The sequence below is a fragment of the Papio anubis genome, chromosome 8 (genome assembly GCF_008728515.1).
Source record: "Papio anubis isolate 15944 chromosome 8, Panubis1.0, whole genome shotgun sequence".
NCBI classification, from domain to species: domain Eukaryota; kingdom Metazoa; phylum Chordata; class Mammalia; order Primates; family Cercopithecidae; genus Papio; species Papio anubis.
The window spans coordinates 57,629,429-57,648,890 of record NC_044983.1 but is presented as its reverse complement, the minus strand read 5'-3'; the positions used below and the strand labels follow the sequence as shown (position 1 = coordinate 57,648,890).

Genomic DNA, 19,462 nt, shown 5'->3' with positions numbered 1-19,462 from the left:
TGTCACTGACAAACTCTATCAAAAGATGAAAATTCTTTGCTGGGTTATGACAGGACCTCGAAATCTAGAAAAAAAGGGTCAGAGGCATCAGAGCTGCATGGCTCCAGGTTTGCAATAAAGCTTTATGAGCTCAAAAGAAAATAAAGACTTCTTTACTGTGGGATTACACACCAAAGAAGGCAGAAATCAACTGTCCTGGAAAATAAAGCTTTTTGGCATGCTCATGACCATTATCTGGAATACCTGGATTGGTTCATCAAAGCAGATGATGATATATGTATATATATATCACACTGGACAACTTGAAATGGCTTCTCACAAACTATAACCCTGATGAACCCATTTCCTTTGGGAAAAGATTTGAGCACTGCAGAAAACAGGACTACATGAGTGGAGGTGCAGGTTGTGTACTGATCAAAGAAGCCTCGAGGAGATTAATTGATGCGGTTAAAACAAAAACATGCACACTTGTGTCCTTCTCTGAATACACGGCGCTGGGGAGATGCATGGACACTGTAGAGGTGTAAACCAGGAGATTCCAGAGATCATGCTGGAAAAGAGACTTTTCATCCCTTTTTACCAAAACAGCCATTAATTACAGATTTTCAACTAGAACCTTTTGTACTGGAAATACAACCATTATCCTTCTGTAGAGGATCCCAGTTGCTGTTCTGATTTTGCCATTTCTTTTTACTATGTTGATGCTACAGCTATATATGGGTTAGAATACCTCATTTATCATCTTCATCCTTACAGTTATTTATACAGATATCAACCTGCCTTACCTGAGGATCTATTAAAGGAAACAAGCAAAGCAAACAAAAGAGAAGATCCAAAAGTAGACCTAAGAAATCCTCAAAACAAACATATGAGAAAACAAAGATAGCATGACTAACACTGCAGGGAGGAAAGGTCTTCCCATCTTTGAAGAGAACACTAGGGTCCCAGTGAGCTATTCTTCCTAAGTGAACATTCCACGTTATTAGAAAACTTCATAGGAGCGACCGTAAACTAAAGCATTAGCAGGAGCAGTGAAGTATGTTACAGTGTGTTTTTATTAGTTAGATAGATAGATAGATAGATAGATAGATAGATAGATAATTGATAGATATTATTACATTTTAAAACAATGGTCATGTATAGGAAGTTTTTTTTTTTTCCTGATTATTCGAAATAGAAACACTGAGAAGATAAAGCTATTAAACTTGCTAAAACTACACTGCATCAAGTTAGTAAAACACACATGACGCTAAACAAATTTGCCTTAATGAAAATTCTAGAAGGAAATATTTATGGTAGGTTGTTTTTTAAACTCAGGACATGAGCTTATACTGCAATACGACATAAATGAGCCAAACTCCCCTCCACTCACACTGCTTTTGTCTTATGAAAAATGTGATTATTTATAAATGACTGTATTTCTTCCAGAAAAAGGTCGAGTAAGAATGCCTCGTGTCCTAAAATGTACTAATAAAATCACATTTTGAAATTATTATAAGTCTTGACTATGTCATATACTTGTTTTCTTTTTTAAATTTGTTTTGTTTTGTTTGTTTTGTTTTGTTTTGTTTTGTTTTTGAGACAGAGTCTCTCTGTGACACCCAGGCTGGAGTGCAGAGGCACGATCTTGGCTCAGTGCAACCTCTGCCTCCCGGATTCAAGCAATTCTCTTGCCCCAGCCTCCTGAGCAGCTGGGATTATAGGCGTCTGCCACCACACCTGGCTAATTTTTGTAGTTTTAGTAGAGACAGGGTTTCACCATATTGGCCAGGCTGGTCTCGAACTTCTGACCTGCCTCAGGCTCCCAAAGTGCTGGGATTGCAGGCATGAGCCACCGCACCTGGCATATACTTGGTTTTAAATAGTGGTTAATCTTTTATTAGAATGAGTAATATTCACTGAGTCCCTATGGTCTCTTTCGTACATGTTTAACCAACTCTAGAGCATCATTCTCACCCACTCATATTTCTTTATTCAAAGCATTCGTAGCCTTCTATAAATATGCATTTTAAAACGTTTTGTCCCAAATCTACTTGTTAATTATGAGTTACAAATAAATGCTAAATGTAACGCTGTTTTTTACATTCATGCATTCATTTCTTTTCTTTAAACAGTGCCACTCTCAAACTCCTAAGTGACATTTTGATTGACTAATTGAAATACTTTCCAACTACATAATCACATTTTTACTATCATCACGTTGAGAGGTGAGAACTTATTTCTATCTTTCATGACTTGTTTAAAGTTATTTTTAAAATCCTTCCTTCTTAGTATCGACCGTGGCCAAACTATTTGACAAAACAGTTTGAGTGCAAGATTTTGACACAATTTTATATAAAATGTGAGAAAATGTTGAGTACTTAAACAAACTAAGATAAATATCAGAAATAAAACGACCAAATACTTCAACGGCTATGAAAAATAGTAAGGAAGATTCTCAAACAAGTAGAGATAGAACTACTATATGATCCAGCAATTCTACTTCTGGGTAATTTATACAAAAGAATTTCAAATAGTTTTAAGACTCTGTCTCAAAAACAAACAAACATACAAACAAAAAAATCAAGTATATGACATAGCCAAGACTTATAATAATTTCAGTTGACAACCCAAATGCCCATGACGATAAAGATAAACAAAATGTGGTGTATATGTACAAGGGAATATCATTTAATATTTTGCCTTAAAAAGGAAGATAATTCTGACATGCTGCAGCCTGGATAAACTTTGAGGACATTATGCTGAGTAAATCAAGCCAGTAAGAAAAATATGACTAGTATATATTCCACTTATATGAGGTATCTAAAGTCATCAAACTCACAGAAACAGAGAGTGGGATGGTTGTTACTAGGAATTTGGAGGGCAAGTAAAAGGGGAATTACTTAATGCGTGTAGTATTTCAGATTTACAGGATAAAAATGTTCTGGAGATCTCTTGTACAACAATGTGAATCTGCGTTAACACTACTGAACTGTACTCTTCAAAATGGTTATGATAGTAAGTTTTTTATGTCTTTTTTTAACCCCCGACCCCCACTGCCACAAACACACAAGAATAGAAAGAATAAAAATGCTCAGTGAAGTAGTTGAAAGCTAAACAGAGGATTAGCATCCTTACAGGTGAAACTCTTTTAGTTACTAGAAGGTGAAAATGTAGTACCTATTTGACTTGAGTGTTTATTTTCTTCTATATGAAAATTTGTTCTATAAACTGTTTCATGTTTTCCACCTTTAATGTTAATTTTTTAAGTTGTAAATGAAAAAGTATAAAGTTATGCATTTTTACATTACATTTAAGCTTAATTAATGCTATTTCCAGAAAATCAAAACAACTGAAAATCACAGTGGAACTTTGTTCTAATCAATCTAAACTATATATGAAAATTATTGATTTTTGTAGGAAAAAATCAAAAATATAATGTTTGTTAAGGTCTTTTCTTAGACACATAAAAACCAAATATTCAACTAAATATATCCAGCTTTCTATTTGAGTATTTTTATAGGTATCATTCCATTTTAACAAATACAATAACAAAAAAATACTAAATTATTTATGAATAATAGTCTAAAGTTTGCTGATATTTACTCTTTGAAAATTAAGTTTTGCTAATGGATAATTGTAATAAAGTACAACATTCATTAGCCATTCAAATTATCTTCCAAAATACATTCACAAATATTTCCATCTGATTTTACTGATCCTCTAAAGTTTCTAGAAAAAAAATGCAATTTCAATTCTCCTTGCATTTGGCAATAACATCCAAGTATGACATAACAGAATAATTTACAGTCTTTCTATAAGATATTTAAATAGATGAAAAATCTCTCATATGTTTGCCACATTACTAATTTTAAATGGTTGAATAAATTGTATTTATTTGTCAAAACTTGTCAAAACTATGACCACTTTGGATGGCACATTTGAGAAAGAATATTCATCTTAGTGACTAATGGTAGAATCCTTTTTCCACATGCTAAAAATGTTCACCACTATTTACCTATTACATTTGTTATATTGTTTTCATGATGGTAACTTCCACCAAAATGTGTTGGTATTTATTTCCATTTTTTAATAACTCTTTACATTAATGTGGACATCAATTTATTTATTTGTACTTTTTAAACTGTAGGTATACATAGTTTCTGTTAAACATCTAAAACTATCTTTAAACATACATACAGGAAGTTAATATGTGGGCAGCATCCTTGAGCAATTTGCTTGAGCTCTGCATGCCACCATTTCCTCTCCTGTAATTAACGATAATAATGGTACCCACCTCACAGGCTGTGTATGATAATTATGAGCTAGCATATGTAAGGTTCTTAGAGCCCTATCTGGCCCACAAGTAGGTACTCAATAAATATAAGCTTTTGTTATTATGCTATTGCCCTCAGGTATAACTATTTTATTTAAATTGAAAATCATACTCTGATCCAACCAGATACTAAAGAAATTTTTTTGCATTTTATATAACAATTAATAGCATTTACTGAGTGCCTACTGTATGCTAAGCATTATAGTTGGGCAAAATATCTTCATTTCTCTCAAAGTGGATATGACTTCATATTACAGATGAGGACTGAGGATCAGATAACTTGGGCAACTTGCCCAGTGTTACAAAGGTGGTGAATAGCAGAACTAAGGTTCATACTTGAAACCTTGTATGTTCTTTTCAGCATGCCAGGCTTAGGGTTAGTCATTTAGAATTATTTCTGTCCTCACATGTCATGTATATGGCATCAGACAAGCCCAGTGATATTGAAATTAATCTGACAGATTTTCACATTGGTTCTCCAATTGTGATTTTCAAACTCTTAACTGGGCATTTGTTCAAATGAAGATCTCAGAGACACCAGCTTCAGAAATTCTAGTTCTAGTGTGGGGTGTACAGGTGTCTGCCAGATACCCAAGGTCAGTGGTTCTCAAAGTGTGGTTCCAACCAGCAGCAATAGCAAGAGCGTCAGGGAACTTATTGGAAATGCAAATCTTTCGGCTCTATGCCAGACTTAATAAAAGTTCTAGAGACTGGTGCTGAAACCAGGGTATTAGCAAGCAGTCTGAGGGAGGTTTATTCTTGCTAAGGTTTGAGAGCTATTTCTCTGGGCAGTTCTGATGCAAAGGATCCTTGAACCACACTGAGGATTACTGACCATTAGGTTAGAAATTTTTCAAAGACTTAAAGCATGCTTTAAATCAATGCAGTACAAGATCACACTATATTAAATGTAAAAGATTTTATTTTTGTTTTTTTGTTTGTTTGTTTGTTTTTAGAGAAGGTGTCTTGCTCTGCTGCCAGCAGCATGATCACAGCACCCTGCAGCCTCTAGTTCCTAACTCCCAGACTCAAATGATTCTCCCACCTCAGCCTCCCAAGGAGCTAGGACTATAGACACCCAGCTCTGTAAAAGACTTTGGAGATAATTTTATTTAAATTTTACTTAAAGGGTAAGGGAACATTCATTCTGGCAAAATTATTTACCATCTCATTTTTCCCCACACTCTCAGTTGGTAGGTTAATACTAACTCCAGAAGGAATAATACTGGGAGCATCAGTAAAATCTACATCTTCAAAGTTAGGAATTCCATATTGGGGCAGGAGGGGTGTTTTAAAGCATCAAACATATATTAATTCATTAAAAGAATATATAAATGAGTTTCATCTCAAAATATCCACAGTTGTTAGTTAAAAATTTAAACAGAGATAGCTGTAAGAACAATTTAAAATTAAGAGGTTTATCTATTAAGAAAGGAAGAGACTTCTTCACCCTCTCTTTTCCTATAAAACATGTAATATTAAGTATTTTTTCTTTGTCTTTGAAATGGGTGTAAATCTTTCAGGAAGCTAAATAAGCCTCTTGCCAGCTTTTGACCCAGAAATGTTTTTCTCGAGGACCTAAGAGCCATCTCTTTGAAATGTAAATATCAAGGGAGATGTTTATTCCTGTTTCTCAGTTTCTGTGCAAGAATGGGAGCCTAACATCAGGCATGCACCCCACTCCCAGTTGCAAAACCTCCTTTCATCAAGATAGGAAAAATGAATTTTCCTTTGTATAAAACCAACTAACACAGATGATTACTCCAATTTCCAGGTTCATTTAAGATGAACTATTTAATAAATGCTATAGTCAAGTCCTCTTATTTGAGGACTATTGTGTTTCTTTAAAATATGTATGTTACGGTTTGTATCTCATAGGTTATATAAAAGAGTAAGATTCCTTTCTATTTTGTAATCTCTTACTAGATTGCCTGTGATGCCCATCACACTCTGATTTAATGCTTATTCAATAATAGAACTGTTTTCTTTCTCTACTACCATCAAGGAAAAGATTTGGGGGTTGGCAAGAGATTTTTCTTTTAATTAGGTATATTACCCCAACATAGCAAAACCCTATTTTGTAATATGTAGATGTTTTCTGCTAATTAATATTATCAATGAAAAAAATCATCACTTTCAAGAATCAGTTGACTTTCCTATACAACCTAATAAAGCAAACAAAAAAACTGCAAATCTCATGAGGCACATAAAACCAAATTTCCTGATAGTAATATTTTATTTATCATCTCTTGGAAATAGAAGATATTTCTCACTTGTATATATAATTTTAGTGTGGTCTCAAGACAAAAGGCTTTTGCTGCCTTATATTTTCTACTAACAATAGACTTGTATGTTCCAGTGAAAAGTGCATAAGTTAAAAAGTAGGTTTTTGTCTCAGAGTTTGATTATTTACTGTCAAATACCTTGATTTACTGAGGACATCTAGATTCTGTAATAAAATTCAAAATAAATTCGTGATATACATATTTAATATTTTAAAATATGATAATTGGACTTTAGCATTGAATTTCCCAAGTGGTTCTTTCAACTTGAGTAATATTTATTGAGTATTATTCATAATAAATTAAGTAGTATTTTTCATTTCCATGAGACTATTGTTACAGTAGGTAGTCAGGCCAACATGAGCAGGGCAGGAAAGGGCACCCCCACACACCAAGAATGTCAGGCAAACATCAGTTCTTGGTCAGGTGAACTGTAGCTCTAAAGTAATAATTGGTCATAGTGGCACTGGGAAAGGCCACTATGGCCTTTCCCAGTGCCTATCCTAACAGATGGAAAACCTGAAACTGGTGATGAGCTTTCCGATAAGATCTCAGGAGTTGGGCAAGTAGGCTCAAGCATGTGCACTAAGAGGCAAAATGGTGGAATTTAAGTGATATATGACCTTACTCTAGGAACACTCGACAGGTAAGGGAACATGTGAGCGTGTGCACAATTTTTGTGAACACTGTGCATGCGGCCCCTCCCAAGCGCTGGCAGACCATTGCACATGCAGATAGCCCACCCCAAGGGAAAAATCAGGGGAGAAGTAAATGCAAGACCCCAGAAGTGTGCCAACATATAAAACCCCAAGTCAAAAGGTCAAACCGTGCACTTGACTCTCAGGTCACCTGCTTCACTCTCTTCTATATGTACTTAACTTCCTTTCATTCCTGCCCTAAAATTTTAAATACACTTTCACTCCTGCTTTGAATTTGCTTCAGACTCTCATTCTGCCTTATGCCCCCCCATCAAATTCTTTCTTCTGAGGAAGCAAAAAGTGAGGTTAGGGTAGACCCATATGGATTTGGTACCACTAACATACTTTGATACTATGTGACTCAGATATGTCCCATTGCTAGCATATTTTGGTGCCACATGATTTAGATACATTCCACAGTAGGTAAGACCCTTCTCTGCCTCACCTTCTTTGACTGGAGGCGTTCAACCCCCGTATGTAGTTTTCCTTCTCCCTTTCTGCTCTTCCGCTTACTAACCGACCTTCAGATAGATTCCTCTCAGCCACAGCGGCTCTGCTCTCCCTGGCTCTGCCAGCTCCTAATGGCTTCCCATACACTTTTTGTCCCTGATATGCCCCAGGGCTAAGTTTTTCAGTGGCTTTTAAGCCGATTGTCTGCCTGAATAGGGCCTCACTCTGTGACTCTTTAAGGACCCTATCTACTTGCTTTTTATGAGTTACCACCCCTTTGGGAGGGGGGAAAATTCTTCCTTTGCCATTTATGAGTTCTTACCCCAAGCTCTAAGTCCTCTGGAGGTTACTACTTTATATCCAAAGGGCAAATAGACATTACTGTCTTGAATCCAAAGGCTGCTGTTTTTGTGAGCATAGGAAGGTTTTCCATGAGTGTTCCTCTCACTTTCTCCTGTAGCCTCCATTTGTCTAACCACTTCCATGCCCTTCTCAATGCACATCAAGACCTTCAAGCTCCTATTCAAAGGGAGGGAAGCTCAGGCCCCTTGTACCAGTTAACTGAAAAACAGGCTTCTCGTCTAATGAAAGAACATGGAAAGTGGGAATCTGAGAAAGGAGATAATCATTTTGTTGCTAGAATGCTCTGAACAAGAGTCACTACAAGGTCATGGAGACAAGATAGAGGCCTGCCTATATCCTTACCTATATAGGTAAGGCCTGGAGGCATACAGAGTTGTCTGCTATGGGTTGCATCTCTTAGGCTATGTAAAAGAGTGAGGTTCCTTTCTGTCTTTGTAATCTCCCACTGTATTGCCAGTGATGCCCATCAAATTCTGGTTTAATGCCTATTCAATAATAAAACTGTTCTCTTTCTCTATTATCTTTGGGGAGAGGATTGGGGGTTGAGAAAAGATTTTGCTTTTCCTAGCATAGCAAACCCCTGTTTTGTAATATGTGGATGTTTTCTAATAATTAATACTATCAATGAAAAAATTCATCACTTTCAAGAATCAGCTAACTCTCTTATGCAACCTGATAAAGGAAACAAGAAAAATCCAAATCTCATGGAGCTATGCTGGACAGTGAAATCTCATCTGCACTTTTGTCTAGTGTCCTAAGCTCCACTTCTAGTACATAGAGTTGCTGACTTACCAGGTTTTTCATCAAAAGTAAAAGTCACTAAGAGTTAACAGTGCAACATGTACTTAAGCCTACTGTAAAAACAGTTTTACACACAAGGTTTGCAAGAAAAGTAAAATGTGCTTTGGTAAAAGATTTTAAGAAAGCATGGGAATGTGAATTTTTTGCCAAATTTAGAGGTTTAAAGGATTGTTTTAAGTTAGGTAGGATAAAACTGAAGGTTTGAAGCAAAATGTGGAAGGTTTATAAAAGATTAATCTTATAAGATAAATTCTGTATGTAAACATATTGGCTAAAGTTAAAGGGGTATTATTCAGTTTTTCTATGAATTGAACATTGGAATAAAAGCACAGCACTGTTTTCTTAGAGCCCTGTTCTGCTTTTTTTTTTTTTTTTTTTCTCTCTTCAGATGGAGTTTTGCTCTGTCGCCTAGGCTGGAGTGCAATGGTGCGATCTCGGCTCACTGCAACCTCCGCCAACTGGGTTCAAGTGATTCTCCTGCCTCAGCCTCCTGAGTAGCTGGGATTATAGGCATGCACTACCATGCCTGGCTAATTTTTGTGTTTTTAGTAGAGTCGGGGGTTTGCCATGTTGGCCAGGCTGGTCTTGAACTTCTGAAATAAAGTGATCCTCCTTCCCTGGCCTCCCAAAGTGCTATGATTACAGGCATGAGCCGTGGTGCCCAGCCTTGTTCTGCTCTTTATCAGATAATTGTAAAGGGTTATAAAAGGCTTATGAGAATCTTACCTTATGGTCAAACTGATTAAGATTGGAAGATTTGTCTATAAGGTTTTATTAAGAACTGACTTCGACATCAATAGTACACTAATGCAAAGGTCAAATCTGTCTTTCTTTAGACAGTTTTTGTATAAATGTATTATTGGTATATGTTCCAAAGTTTTGCAAAACTTCTTTAATTCCAATATGACTCAGTATACATTATCAGTAATAATTACAATTGTTATGTTAAATTATTGTGTATTGGAGAGGTAACAAATTTCCTTGTCAATTGTGTCTTTGACTGTGGCTGCCCTTATATATATATGTCATCCATATGTGATTGTTGTCTTGTTTTAACCCTCTTTAAAAGGTGGTTTTATAATCAGCTATAGGGTTAACTGCAGGTTTCTGATAACTTTGGACATAGAACAGAGGAAAAACTTTCTGGATTCTCATGGAAAGTTGAAATGTTCATGAATATCAAGCAGAACAGCAGTTAATGGCATGGACTGAACTAATAAAAGACTGAAATAATCATGTTATGACTTTTTGTTTAAAATGTTGCTGATCCTCTGTGGGTTTTTTCAGAGCCAAGAACACTTTTGAGCTATTTACAGCTTTTAACAATTCAGTAAAGTATACTCCTATATACAAAACTTAAAGCATTTTTGTTTCTCTCTACCTGATGTCTCCAGAATTTGGAAACTCTTTGTGAGTATTCTTAAATTATGGCAATATAATTATTTGCATAAGTGCAATAACAATCTGTTTTCTTTTGCAACAGGATACAATTCAAGAAACTGGTTATTTTACCAAGGCTTTGACTGGAATGGTATGATTTCCTTTATGGAATCCAATTTGACTTACAAAGTCAATAAAAGTCCCTTGGGAAACCTATCTTCATACCTTGTCTACACGGTTCCTGTACAGGATCCTTGACCTGTGGTAAGTAAAGAATGTCACTTTCTGACAGGCCCAGAAGCCCCAAGTTATCTTGGGACCCCAAGAGGGGAGGAATTTATCCTCTTTGTAAGGTTTACGAAAGTCTGATCTAAGATTCCTTATGGAACAAAGTTCCATTAATGCCAATTTAAAAAGGAACCTATATGGCCAATAATTATTCTTGCTGTGTTTTATGCAAATAATCAGGCCAAGGAAATAAGACTAAAGCTTATTTTGCAAACAAATCAGTTCCATCATTATTTGATTTTAATAAAAATGAGGACTGGAGAGAGAAAAACTATGTTTCAAAACCTATGGTACATTTGTTATTAGATTCTAGTCTCATCAGTTGTTTTTGAGGTTTTGTCTGCAATTTAGACTAACTCTGCTTATCCCTGTGAACGAACCAGTGATCGCTGGCTGCAGCTCAGAAGAAACAAAAGAGATGGGTAATGTAAAAATATTGATCTAGCTTTTCTTCCTCATTTAGGTTTTTGATTCACTAGACTATTTCTCTAACAATTTAAATCTTTTTGTTTACAGTCCTCCTTTATTGCCTTCATAATTAACTTCCATTTTCTACTCTTAGCGCTGCCTTCCCAAGATTAATTTGGGTGATATTAGTATGATTAGAATTTGTACAACCTACTGACAACTTTTTAACAATGAACTTTAGATTTCACTGTGAGATTGAAAGTAAAAAGATCTTTTAAGAAAAATGCCTGCTAGAATTTAGAACATTTGCCCTACCTGGAAAATCTACTATTTTAAACTAATTCTAGATAGACAATCGTTAAAAAACAGAGATTTCTCCTGCCTGCCTTTCCTTTTAAAAACCAAAATTTATTTGCTTCATTTATCTACTTCTTTATATAGGTATTTAGAAATACACTTAAGGAAACTAGAGGGCAAATTGTGGTTTCATTTATGCAAAATGTAGCCTCTATTGATTTTAAAAATAGAGTTATAGATCAAAATTGAAACAAAAATTTATCACAGATTGGTATAAGAAATTTTACAAATTCTTAGAGAAACCAAATCTAAAAACAGCTTTAGAGTTGAATTATGCTGTATTTCAACTCTCTTACCTCTGGTATTCAGTTTACATTAGTAAAATTTAAATAACTTTTCTAGACCCTGCAAATTAATGGTCTACATTAACCTAATATATTTTTAGAGTGAAATTTATCTTGCTGCTAAGCAGTGTGTTATACAACATGGTGAATGTTTACATGTTGGAATTTTTTAATATGTAATTTTATAGCACTACAAATGTTTTTTAAAGAGTCTGGGGACTTGCTCATTTTAAGAGGAAAAGTATTTTTTAGAAATGTTTGTAAGTTTCTTTTAAATGTTTTTAATCAACAAGTTTAAACTACCATAGACTATACAGCATGATAAAAATTTAATGCTACATGAATTAATCTTTAAGGGTATATTAAATTAGGCTAATCACACAAACAAAAAAATAAAATAAACTCCAAGAGAAGCATGGTTGAAAATGTCTGCACTGTAAGTGTATACAAGGCTCCCTGTGCACAAGTGATAGTCCCTGGAAAGCAAGAGAGAACATAGGGCCCCCACAACTCAAAGTTCAATAGGGCTGGAACCTACACCCATTAGATTGTTGAGAGGCAAGCAATGAGCCTGAAAATATATAGGTGGAAGCTATAAGTGGAGCATAAAAAGCAGACTACATAACATAAGAGAATGTTCACCTAAGGAGGACAAAAAGCCTTTAGGATTGATATTTCAAAGAAACTGCTATATGCACGATGGACTGGAGGAATGCAGGTGAGGTAAGTGGATGGCTTGCAGAGGTTTGGCGGTGGAGATAGAATGAAGTTAATAAGGCTGGGGTGGATTTAGAGGTAGAATTGTCAAGGCCTGAAGAGAGACAGGTTGTGCAGAGTGAGGAGCAGGAAAGAGTCAACAACCAAGGTGATTCTCAGATGTCTGATTTGGACACTGGGTGCATGGTGGTGCCAGTCACTAAGAAAAAAAACATCAAGGAAAGGGCAGTTTGAGTTTGGCGTGTGGATAAGCTTTGTGCATGTTGAATTGGAGATACCTGTGAGCCTTCTAAGTAGTGATGTCCGGAAAGAGCTGGATCTGTGGATCTGGAGCTCAGGAGCATAACCCAAAGGAGATGAAGATGTGGCATCATCAGATGATGGTTGGTGATTGAAATCTCAGGCATGAGTCATATCTCCCCAGAAAAAGGTGTGTTGTCAGAAGATAACTGACCTTGGAATAACCCTGCAGAGCACTGTAAATGTGTGATGATCAGAGAAAGATGGTCCTGTGTCTAAGCCCAGATTTCCTATGGGGAGTGGTGGTGGGGCTGAGGGGTGTGCCATAGCAGGCAGTAAGAATAATAGAAAAATAAAAGTGAGATAGGAAAGGCAGGAAATCAAACACATGGTGATGTGTTACCTATTTTGCCACAGCCTCAAAGGAAACAGTGTGGTGTATTGGTTATGCAAGACATCTCCAAAGAGATTTTGTGTAACCACTGCCCTTGGAAATAGTCTCTTGGGCAGAGGAAGAGTGTACAGTGTCTCTTCTGGCTCTCTCTTATTTGCTGCCTTTCATTGATCACTCCAGCTCCCCGTGCATTAGCTTTCCTGCATTTCTTGGTTGTGCTAACCAGCCCTTCTAGGCAGCCATCAAGAAAGTAGAAGATTCTGTGGTTGTATTTAGCACTAATCTTGGTAGGAACTTCTAGTACTCCCTCCACAGAGGGCACAGCGGAGGCTTCCCGAAGCTTCCATGCTGGGAGATCTGAGACAGATGGCATTGGGGAGAGATGCAGTCCTGGTGGCAGGACCTGGAGTTTTGCAAATGATTAAATGATGTAGCTTTCATCTGGCCTCTCTGGCTAGGAGTCTGGGCAAATGGCTGAATCAATATCTAAAATTACATAATGAATTTTCTAAAATGCAAAATGAAGGCAGGTCTAGCACATCCTGTAAGGAAAACTGAGAGGATAGAAAAGTGGAAGAAAGCAAAATGATGTCACTGTTAGCAAGGAAAGAGTATGTCTAGTGTTCCTGTCAAGTAAAACAAAATAGAAACTGTAGTAGATATGTATGAATTCCCATGCTTCTGGGAATGTAGCTTTCCTGTGGAGAATAATGGCTCCCCTACTTTTAGTTCATTCCGTTTGGTTTGAATGAACTCCACCCAATGGGACTTAGGGTGACCCAGGTACAAGCAATCCACCTGTGAACCCCCAGCCATCCCCCACACACTGAGTGCAGGAGAGGCTTGTGAGTCAGTGAGGCCAATGGGACTCCATGCTAGGGATTTTGCTGGAACAACTGGTACAGAGCTGGAAGCCTGGGAGTTTGAAATTTTGTAAGCCAATGAATGAATGTCCTTTCTTTGATTACACCAGTTTCAGTTGTTTTTTTCTATTATCCTGCCTTTTCTGTTCCTCCCAACTGCTACAGAGGCAGAGAAGTGACCACTGGATTTAGTTACAGAGACGCCATGGCCTCAGTGAGGATGGTGTCAGTGGAGTGGCACTGGCAGAAGCTGAGGTGATTCTGGCCAGGCACGGTGGCTCACGCCTATAATCCCAGCGCTTTGGGAGGCCGAGGCTGGCAGATCATGAGGTCAAGAGTTTGAGACTAGCCTAGCCAATATGGTGAAACCCTGTCTCTACTAAAAATACAAACATTACCCAGGCGTGGTGATGGGCATCTGTAATCTCAGTTACTCAGGAGGCTGAGGCAGGGGAATTGCTTGAACCCAGGAGGCAGAGGTTGCAGTGAGCAGAGATCACACCACTGCACTCCAGCCTGGACAACAGAGCAAGACTCCGTCTTAAAGAAAAAAAAAAAAAGGAAGTGGGGATGATTCTCACTACTGCTTTATTCTCTTTCTTCAACCCTTAAAATGTTGTTTTATCTACTTATGAGGGGAGGACAATGATTAGAGAAGCAGAAATGACCAACGCAGACTGCATGTTACCTTTGAGCCTTTTGGTCTGGACCTCACCTGGCAGCTGGGGCTACTTCTTCCTGGGTGCCAAAGCACCTCCAGAACACAGCAGATGTCCATTAATTTTCAAAAGTTGCAAGGACTCAATCATAACGAATAGGTTTGATCTGAATTTGTGTTTTTTTCAAGTATCTAATTTTGTACCAGTTGCATAGGTAACTTTTATTAAATACAAAAGGTTCATTTGAGATTCCTGACCCACCTAGACAAGGAGCAGCCCAGAGGAGGTGCTAGATCTACAGTTTCCACAGAAGACAGTGTCCTTCTGATGGCTGAAGAGGCTTATATTTTGGTCAAAATTTTCAAAATTTTCAACGTTCTAATTGGTCGTTGTGCCTCCAGTGCCTCCAGTCACTATCTGTTTTTATGCATCATCATACACATTACTAATAGACTAATAATTGTATAATGTTATCAAATGTCTGAGCCTTGTTAAAGCAGAGGCACTGACCGTATACCTATAGAGTGATTTTACTTCTGTTATAGCATGTATGATACCCAATGTTTTATTACAATTAGTTGTAGACTATCTTAGATCATTTTGTGCTGCTATAACAGAATACCTAAGACTGAGTAATTTACAATGAGCATAAACTTATTGGCTCACAGTTATGGTGACTGAGGAGTCCAAGATTGAGAGGCCATTATCTGGCAAGGGCTTTCTTGCTGCAACATTCCATGGTGGAAGCGCACAAAGAGAGGGAGGAAAAGCAAGAGAGGGCCAAACACATTTACAACAAAACCCTTCTATAACAAAATCAATCCCGAGATAATGGCATTAATCCATTCAAGAGGGCAGAGCCCTCATGACCTAAGCACCTTTTAAAGTTCCCAACTCTCAATAGTATCGCATTGCATTAAACTCTTGCATTGCACTATTTCATTATAACTTAATCAGTTTTCTACACAAGAACTTTTGGGGATACATTCAAACCATGGCACTGGTATTTGTGTCTTTATATTTATTTGTCAGTTTTGTTTAAAACATAGTAAATTTTTTGGAGGCTACAGGATAATTCAATGAGCATCAACTCATGTATATGGCCACAAGGCAATTAAGTGGAGATTTCCTTAAATGCTGGCATATGGCAGGTAGATATTGATTTCCAAGTTAGCTACTGGAAGTGCGATCTCAGATACGGCATCAGTTTACTTTTTATTTACAGACTTGGTCAATATGGAACAAAATATCAGTCCTCTTTGCATATTTTTAATACATTAAATAATAATGTGATATGGAATTGATGTGCGAACTAACAGTGATAACTAAAACATTCTTTTGGTGAATATTTTTTCTTTACCATGTACCTTTGTGCTTGGTATTTTTGCAGTGTCTTGGTTGAGCCTTTATGCTTTCTCAAACTCAGAGAATATCTATAGTAAACAATCAAGTGCATATGTTTAAAATTCTTTTGAATATATTTTCTGATTTCCCATCTGCACCTGCAAAAAAATAAATTATTTTCTGAAAGGAAAAGGAAATGCATTTACAAGGTTAATTTCCTGTGGGAAAAGTGGGGTTTTTAGAGCAACTTTAATGTTTTTATTTTTCTTCAACTTACAACTTATGATTTAATTTTATTCACATTTTATATTCAGATTTTCATGATAAAGAGATGCTATGTCATTTTAAGACACCTCTTCATCATCTGAAATGCTGAAGAAAGAGAACTAAGGAATAAAATTGAGAACAGATTTTAAAATCTCATATTGGCTCAATTTCCCTAATCCTCTAATATTCAGCACTAATTAGTAGTGGCACATAACTGTCTTTCTTGTAGAAGGTTTGAAATGAGTATTTACGACAATTTTCGGATTTTCATCTCAGCTCAATAATGTCATCTCATCCCTTCCTTCCTTCCTTCCTTCCTTCCTTCCTTCCTTCCTTCCTTTTCTTTCTTTCTTTCTTTCTTTCTTTCTTTCTTTCTTTCTTTCTTTCTTTCTTTCTTTCTTTCTTTCTCTTTCTTTCTTAAGTTGAATCACCTTTGTAATGGAAGTTGGGATCTTCAGTGTTAAGAATACATACCCAAATGTTCTCTGAACAGAAGTCAGCATTAGCTTGGCTAGCATGTAATCCAAAAGCTCTCCTCTCAATTTTGATCCAGTAACTTTGTCAAAGACACTGCCAGACATATGTAGAACCAACATTACTGCCCAAGAGTGATAAAAGCTTTTTAGAAGGATAAGTAAAATTTCTCATCCAAAAACATTAGGACAAAAATAAAGCTCTAAAGCCATCTTTTTACCTTTTCAGTCTATCTATTTACAAAATATATCTGAGAACATTTAAAAGATGTGGGCTATTTGGAAGAATGAGCAGTGGCTCAGTGTGTGCCAAGCCCTTATTCCTTGTGTGGAGTTACCCCATAGAAGTGAGTGAATGTGGAGAATGGCACTACCATTTGGTGAGCAATTCCTATTTGCCACATCTCCACTAAGCACTTTACACACATTACTTTCTTATGTTATTCTTCCTAGAACATTGAGGGATGACCATTGTACCTTTTTTTAGGAGATGAAAATTGAATCACAATTTCATTACAAGAAATTCAGGTCAAATGCAAAGGATCAAAATTTAGAATATCTTCAGATTTTTCAAAAGTTAATGTAAAAGATAGCTGTGGAAAGATACTTTCAAAATTTGGTAGGCAAAATATCCCTTACTCAGATTACATACCCAGGCAAACTATGAATCAGGTGAGACAGGACATTCTCAAGCAAGAGAGTGGTAAAACAACAACAAAAATAAACAAACAAAAGTCCCACCGTTTCTTAAAAGGCTGTGGTCCAAAAAAAAAGATAAAGTAGAAAAGGAAAAGGAAAAGAGAAACTCATGGGCTTCAGAAAACAGAATATAGAAAAAAACAGAAGGAAGATATTTCTCCACCCCTCTTGAATCTGGACTGGCTGTGACTGTCTTAGGACAATGAAATGGTGACAAAAGTAACACAAGTGGAAGTTTTGAAAGGTTTGCATGCTAGAGCTTCATCCATACTGTTCGTAGGAGCCCTGCCCTCTCACTGTGTAGAAAAGTCTGAGCTTGACTGCCAGGTAATGAAAAACACATGGCCCAGTAATGGCCCCAATTAACTTGTCCAGCCAGTTAACTCCAAAGGCAAAGTTTTTATCTGAAATGCACTCAGACACATGAGTGAATGCAACAAAAGACCAGCAAAAAACCACTTGGCTGAGCACAGCTCAAACTGCTGACCCACAAAATTGTAATAGTGTTGGTTGTTTTAAGCAGTCAAGTTTGGCAGTAGCTTTTATGCTAGAAGAGCTAACTGATAATAAAATTGGAAACCAATGTGGCCTGCTATCAAAAGAAAACTTAAAATATATGTCACTGACTTTGAGAACAGGCAACAGACAGAAGCTGAAAAAGCAGTGAGGACATTATTTGCAAAGTTTGAAAAATGGTGAGTGGAGTTCTACAGGAGCAAAACAATTGGCAAAACTTATACCTGCAGCAACTCTGAAAAGTGCAAGCACCCAATATGTTTTCAGATTTGCTAAGGAGACCACCAGCCAGAATCTTGAAAGTGCTATTTCAATTCTCTTATGATAAGAGGCAGGAAGAAAGAGATGAGTTAAAGAAAGAATTGTTTCATTTTTACGCAGAATTTAGAAAGAATATAGAAGGCTCAGCATTTACTGGGTTAGAAAATAAAATCTCATGTTCTGCCTCTTCAGCTAGTAAAACATTCTTCATGGTAAATATCAAATCAAAAGTGTGTCTGCAGGCCGGTGTGGTGGCTGACTCTAATCCCAGCACTTTGAGAGGCCGATGCAGGTGGATTACTTGAGGCCAGGAGTTAAAGACTAGCCTTGCTAATGTGGTGAAACCGCTTCTTTACTAAAAATACAAAAATTACCAGGGCGTGGTGGCAGGCACCTGTAGTCCCAGCTACTTGGGAGGCTGAGATATAAGAATCACTTGAACTCAGGAGGTGGAGGTTGCAGTGAGCCGAGATCATGCTACTGCATTCCAGCTTGGGTGACAGAGTGAGACTGTCTCAAATAAATAAATTTAAAAAAATAAAAATGTGGCTGAAAAGCCAATTGTAAGACCTCTAAAAGATTTAGAGTAGTACTAGAAATACCTTTCAACCAAATGAAAGGACTTCTGAGAAATGTATCCAAGCAAAAGAACTACTACATTTGACCTAAAGGGACTGAAATTATTCATATTTCAGAAAGGATCTCTGAGATCCCAAAATTCCACTTGAAGAAAGAGATTTAGATAGCTGCCCATTAAAAACATGGGCCATTTTTTTTAATAAGGAGAAAATGACATTTCCCAAAAGATACTATAAGCCCAAGAGATGGAGCCAACAGCCATGAATTAGCAATAGATTAGGAAGCCATCAATCTTGAATTAGCAGTAGATTAGGAAGCAACAGATTGGAAGACCACTCCCAGGGAGCAGAACCAAGCTCTAATTAAGGAACATCTGCTACCAATAGAGCAAGGAATTTGGCATATTTGTCTTGCAGGATTTCAAATTTCTTGTGAACCAGTGAATGCCTTTTTTGATTGAGAGTGTCTATTACGGAATGTTATAACTATATGGTAGAGTATGGCACAGTGTGATTTGTATGGAGCATCTATACGCATACAGAGAGTGTGTGTGGTAGGGAGCATATACCTTGTCTTAATTCATTAGTATCTGGATACAAAGGATGCATATCTGAGGGCATACTGAGAGCATGGACTTTTGGGGAATCTAAATTGGGGAGCATTTCTTACAAGTGAGAGTAAGGTAAGTTACTGTGGCCAGAAAGTAAACTGTGGTAGATGGCAAAAATATCCACAATGCTTTGTAGCTCTGACATCAAATGTTGAATCTTCCTCTACCTCCATGGGTCTGGTCTGGTCTTATTACTTGTTTTGGCTAATGGAAT

The 19,462-nt window shown here is 36.9% G+C and overlaps 1 long non-coding RNA gene across 8 annotated transcripts in view; it reads right to left on the bottom strand.

Moving 5' to 3' along the window:
* The window catches only part of LOC101013960, a 93,666-nt gene that overhangs the window by 12,774 nt on the left and 61,430 nt on the right, over positions 1-19,462 (bottom strand). For 2 of the 8 annotated variants that reach the window (XR_002523825.2, XR_002523826.2), the window contains one exon: positions 16,488-16,708. The exons of 1 other annotated variant lie outside the window; for it this stretch is intronic. This is a non-coding gene — a long non-coding RNA (uncharacterized LOC101013960). Of the gene's footprint in view, positions 1-14,905; positions 16,709-19,462 lie in introns of those variants that run through there. 5 more of the 8 variants (XR_001905570.3, XR_002523827.2, XR_002523824.2 and 2 more) reach the window with 5 other exon arrangements.